The following is a 6,000-nucleotide window of genomic DNA, read 5'->3' on the forward strand; positions in this document are numbered from 1 at the left end:
CTTAATCTGAATACCGAATTTGATCCAGGTGTGGAGATCATTTCCTGTCGTTTGCTACTCGACAAGTTTAGGTATACAAATATTTGATATACCAAGATGAACGGTATTGATTCCTGTAGGGAAATGTGGCTACTGAATCAGCAAAAGCAAAATAATTCATCATTATTGGAAATGAAGACAAAATAAACTAGAGACCATCTTGCGATGGGATCACACCAGTTGCGGCACCAAATCGTATCAGTGGCATAAAGTGGGAGGAACCCTTCCCCACTTCCCACCACCCTACTTTTGGCGCCCATGCTTGGCCCATATTCAAACTCAACCTTCATTTTGATCTAATGTTCTCATAGACTTCTATACAATCAGACTTCTTTTTGCAACCAGAGGAGTCGCCCCCTGCTGGCTATTAGAAAGAGACACTTCAGCATTGGCTTCACTTTTCAGACCCCGCAGTTGTCCACTGTAAAAAACAAAAACAACAAACAACAACAACAAAAAAAACTACAATGGAGGCACAAATGTTAACCTCATAGGGGTGCTGGAGGAAAAGTCAGAGGATCACCAAAGTCAATAGGATTAATCAGCTGGGGAAAATTAATGTCTAAACTAAATTGTTGCATCAATCCATCAAGTAGATGTTGAGATATTTCACCTAAGAGAAGACTTTGACCCACTGGTGTCGCTAGACAAAAAGTTGGAGGCTCATCAAAGTCAGTAGGATTCATCCTCTGGAATTAACTGGAAATCCATCCAATAGTTGTTGAAAGTGGTGGACCAACCGACCAACAAACCAATGCTACTGCTTCAATTATTTGAAAGTAAAAATGTTTTACACCTCACCTGTGTTTTTTCTTATTTTTTCTCCCCCCGCTGGTATCTTAGAAACCAGAAGCCTGTGCCGTTCCTCCAGAACATCCACCTGGATACCAGGATGACCCCGGTTTATCACCTTTGACCTCTCACAGACTCGAGTCCCACCACCTGAGCGGCATGTTGTCCCCCAGTGTTTGCCAGATGTTAGGATAGACTACCTGCTTCTCAAAACAGGAGAGACATGGCAGGGCAGGTCACCAAAGAGAGAGCAAAACAAAGAGTCAGATTTCACAGACCCTCTATCAATCAAACATCTCAGAAGCACAATCACGCTCACACTACCTACAGGAATCCCACTGGCTTCAAAGGGATTTTTCCTCCCTTCTAAACATGGGATTGTTGTAGATCAGCAGCAGTGTTTATTGTCCTTTGTTGCTACTTGACACAACCTGAGGATGTTAGTAAAACCGCGGTGCATTTAACGATACAGAATTAATTCAACATGCAGAAAATTAATCCTTTGTCTTCCAATTCTGCAAAGTAATACTTAGGACTGCACAGCAAGCATGGGCAAGCTCTCGTACATTCCCAAACATAAATTATGGTAGGACAAATGAATTCACCTACTGTAGTGCCTGTTACCAAATGTCTGCTTTGTATACAGCACGCTGGTTAAATGACTGGACTGACATACACAGGCATTGTTCTGGTGTGAAGATCAACAGAGAGGTTTGTGTGTGAGGTTGATCTGTAACTTATTCAGCTTGTTCAGGGAGGCTTAGTGTAGAGTTTCCACACTTAGATTCAGCTGACTCTTAAAGCTCCTTAGGGAGGGTTTGTGAGCATTTTTACTCTAATTCGTGGCCTGTTTGTGAAGCGAATAAAACCTACAGAGCTATTCTTGAAATGTGCAATAATCTTTCTACCGTTATAGGTACAGTTTTCAGGTGGTGTAATCTCTCCACGCCACGGCTGATGTTGATGGACCAGTTTGCTTTGAAACGCTACGGAGAAGATCTTTTGTCTAATTATTGATATACTCATCAGTCCGTGGCTACGGATGGAAGACTGTTTTCCTCCTCGCCACCCCGTCTGTCTCACCCATCCACCCACCACCCGCCTCGCCTCGGCCGTGCACCTGTCTGCAGCAGGCAGCTGTGGGTGGGCGGGTCTTGGCTGTCAGTGGAACATTCCAGAGGAGAAGTCACCCCGTTAATCCCTTGAGTTTAGGCCCGACATCCCCCCCAACCCCCTTCACTACCTCCAGTACCCCTCATTGCTTCTCTCTCTTTCTCCCATCGTTGCCCCTTCCTCTCAGCCCTGGTCAGGCTCAAACGGGATACGGCTATGTCAAAGGTAGACACTGTGAGAATGAGATTAAAGGACGAGTACCCCCCACACGCACTCTCCAGCTCCCAGGCCCAGAGGTTTTAATCCCCCCAAATATTCAAGAATGAAAGCAAATTATTGTTACGTCCAGATCTGGAGGCTTGTTGTGGAGGGAAAGGGCTACGTGGACACATAATACATCACTTTAACTTTCTAAAGATTTGTGGTTTTTACTGTAACATTATTAATTTGAAATAATTCCCATGTTGAAGGCTCTACTCATAGCTTTCTATTCTGTGAATGTGTGTCTGTGTGTAATTAGTGGGTGTTTGGAGGTGTGAAAGCCATGCACACGTACACAACTCTGTCTCTTGTCTACTGGAAATTTCACTCCTCTAATTGCCCATATCACTCTCTCAGTATCACAGTTTTTTCTCTCCCACTGTTTATTAACTGTGATTCAAACAAGAGTCTCTTTATCACCCCGGGAAATTCTGATGTCAGGCCAGATCCCGGACTTGGCAGCCACCCCATTCAGCTGGAACACATAAATGAGAAAAGCTGCACAATTCACCATACGAGCGCAGAAGACGACGTTCCCTTCGGTTTTCCCTCGACACTGCAGACACTCTATCTCAAGCGTAACATTTTTTATCTTGCTGGGTTGGCTGTTTGGCCAGGACGACTAATGCTGTTTGTGTCTATCTCAAGCTAGGAAGGCTGATATAACTGCAGCAGTCTGGATAACAACAGTAGAACTATGCATTTGATGCACTGTAGAGGAAAATATGGGCTCATATAGATGGCTGGTATAAGCAGAGTATAGAGTATTTCTTCAAGGTTTTTGGCCATTCCAGACAAATCCATTGATGATACATTATGTGGTTTGTAAAAAAGTCTAGTTGTGTTTGCTTTAAATGAACAGTGAGAACATTTGGGGGGATTTATTAGCAGAAATGGAAAATAATGGAGTATAATCACCTTAAACTAAAAATCGTTGTGTTTTCATTAGCTTAGAATGAGCCCTTCATATCTACATAGGGAGCGGGTCCTCTGACTTCTGTTGCTCCTAAATTTGTGTTATATGGTAAAGATGGCCTCTGAGCGAGGCGAACAGCGTTAAACGTTACCGTAGTCTTGGAAAGGGAGGAGTGAGCAGAGCGTTGGTTGCAATCTACAACCACATCACTAGATACCACTTAATCCTACACACGGCACCTTTAAAAGAATAGTTCAACATTTTGGGACACCTATTCGTTTTCTTTCCAAGAGGTAAATAAAAAGATTAATACCACTCTGATGTCTGTATGATAAATATGAGTTAACTTAGCATAAAGACCGGAGACAGGGGGAAGCAGCCTGGCTTCTTTGTCCAACAAAATCTGCCTACCAGCACCTCTAAAGCTCACTAAATAAATCTTTATATCCCGTTTTTTTAATCTCTACATAAAACAAAATGCAAAAAACAAAGTGGTGTTTTTTGCGGGGGTTATGTGTGTAACTATTTCTTAGCCGGGAGCAGTAACTTAGAGTCTCTGCTGGTTGCCGAGCCAAGAAGTAGTCCTGCACATAAACTCCTGGAAAGCACAACCTGTTGTTTTTACAAAGAAATAAAGATATATCCTGTTAATTAGTGAAATGCTGAGGTGCCGGTAGCTGGATTTTACTACCTTTGCACAGAGCTACACTAGCTGTTTTCCCATTTCCAGTCTTTATGCTAAGCTAATCAGCAGATGGCTGTAGCCTTATAATTTATTTATTGTACAGACGTCAGAGGTATCAATCTTGTCATCGAACTGCCGACAAGAAAGCAAATATGTCCCAAAACGTCAAACTATTGCTTATCCATAACAAATAAGGTCATTTTAAAAGTTTGTGAAAAGGCTCCTTGTGTGAGTGCGCCTAGTACCATGCACACACTTAACACCACTTGTTTTTCTTTTGCACCCCCCTCCATTAAAAAGTCACACCTCCTCTAGCAATTCATTTTCTTGAGTGTTATGGCCGGCGGTGTCCCGCGGCGCTAGCTGGACTGCTGGGGTGTTTGGGCCACACCAGGGGAAGCAGTAAGAGAGTGAGAGAGGGTCCCAGGGTGCAGGCCGTCCTCACGCTGTTTACCCACAGACCAGAGCCCCTCCGAGGGCCAGGGGGAAGCCGCGGCTGGGCCAGAGGCTATTAAAGCCCTGATGGCTTTTGACAGTAATTTCTTCATGAGTCCACAGCCCGCGGGGCCTGCCAGTGGTGAGATCGGGTGCCTCCTCTTGCCCATTAAAGCAGACAAACTGTGCCCACAAATCCCGCTCAATGGTATCTCTGTGCTCAGGGAGTGTGTTTGTGCATGTGCGAGTGAGACAAGTGAGGACGCAGGACCGAGGAGCAGGAGAGGGGGAGGCCTCGCCAATCGTGAGACGGTCCTGGTAACCGGGCCAAAAGGTTTGGATGCTTTTCTTCAGCTACTCCATCAGTTCAGGCAAGAGTCCAAGCCATCAGGGGAACATATTCTGAAAACCATGCCTTGACACCCAGCCAGATCGTAAAAGGTGTTTACGTGCATCTCAGCCCAGGGGAGTAGAAATCACTCATGACAAGGGTTTAGCATTGTGTTGGGTGGAGGTTGGAGCGTCAGCAGCAGTCAAGGGGTTGGCTAGAGGTTTAGGTGAAGGTTGATGAGTTTGTTGGACGAGGAGAGCAGCAGGAAGGTGCAGCTTCTGCTCTGCTACACCTGCAACCAGCACGGCCACATTAACAGATTGCATGGCTGTTTGGGAAAAGTAAATGTTGTTCTGGGCAACATCACCTTCAGGGGGATTTAAGCCAGGAACATGGGTGGAAATTAGGGATGTTGCAAAAAGATGGAGCTGAATTGTGAGTTTATAATTAGAAGATTTTGTTTTAGCAAGCAAATAAGGAACACCAAATGATTTTAGATGCATAGAAAGGTTAGCAATACCGTTTTTCTGGAGGATAAAAATGTATTGCCTGCTGCATAGCACTTGTTGCTTCAGATTTAATTGTCCCTTTGCTGTGGATAGAGAAAGTGCTTAAGAGGGCCATAGGTTATCCATCTCTAATCCACCATTTGAGAGCAGACAGTCATAATCTCTCCTCCGTGTTCCCCTGGGGTGTTAAAACCAGACCATTGGGTTGGATTATATCACAGAAAGGAGACCGATGTGTTAATCATAAATTAGAGGCTATGCCTGAGTGAGCAGGTCAGTCCGAGGTCAGTCGCTCAGCCCTACAGGGGACTTTCTGTGTGAAAAGCCACAGCTTAGCACTTAGTAGCCCCAACATAATCAGGCTCGAACAATGTACAGTAGTGTAATGTGTTAAGGCTGCCCTGAGCTCAATGTTGTTCTTTAAGAAAGAATCCATTTAAACCTCACCGACTGTTCAAGTGTACATTTACTGCATACATGTAAGTATACCTTATGCAAATACACATGTTCACACACACACGCACAGGCTCATAAAACGCCCTTTTAATGGGCACTCGTACTACGCACACACAGCCAAGATTGGTCCATTTATCTGTCTTCAGTCTACGTGGGAAATCTGTGACGAGAACCGACATAAGCACCATCCGTTTTTCCAATTCTAAAATGTTGCCTCGGGGGAATTGGCAAGCAGTCTGAAAATGGGATGATACACGACCTTTGCTATGTATGACTAATACTTGGCTCATAAAGACTGTGTCAACAAGGTGTTTTATTAAAGACACAGCGAGAAATCACTAAACGGCAAAGACATTACAAGATTTATATTACGAGAAGGAGAACTAATTGGATTAGAGAGAAACAAAGGAATTTGCTGACCCAATTAACCTTTGACGCATTAAGACTGGCAGACCCACAGAGA

Source organism: Sebastes umbrosus, chromosome 10 (assembly GCF_015220745.1).
Source record: "Sebastes umbrosus isolate fSebUmb1 chromosome 10, fSebUmb1.pri, whole genome shotgun sequence".
NCBI lineage: Eukaryota > Metazoa > Chordata > Actinopteri > Perciformes > Sebastidae > Sebastes > Sebastes umbrosus.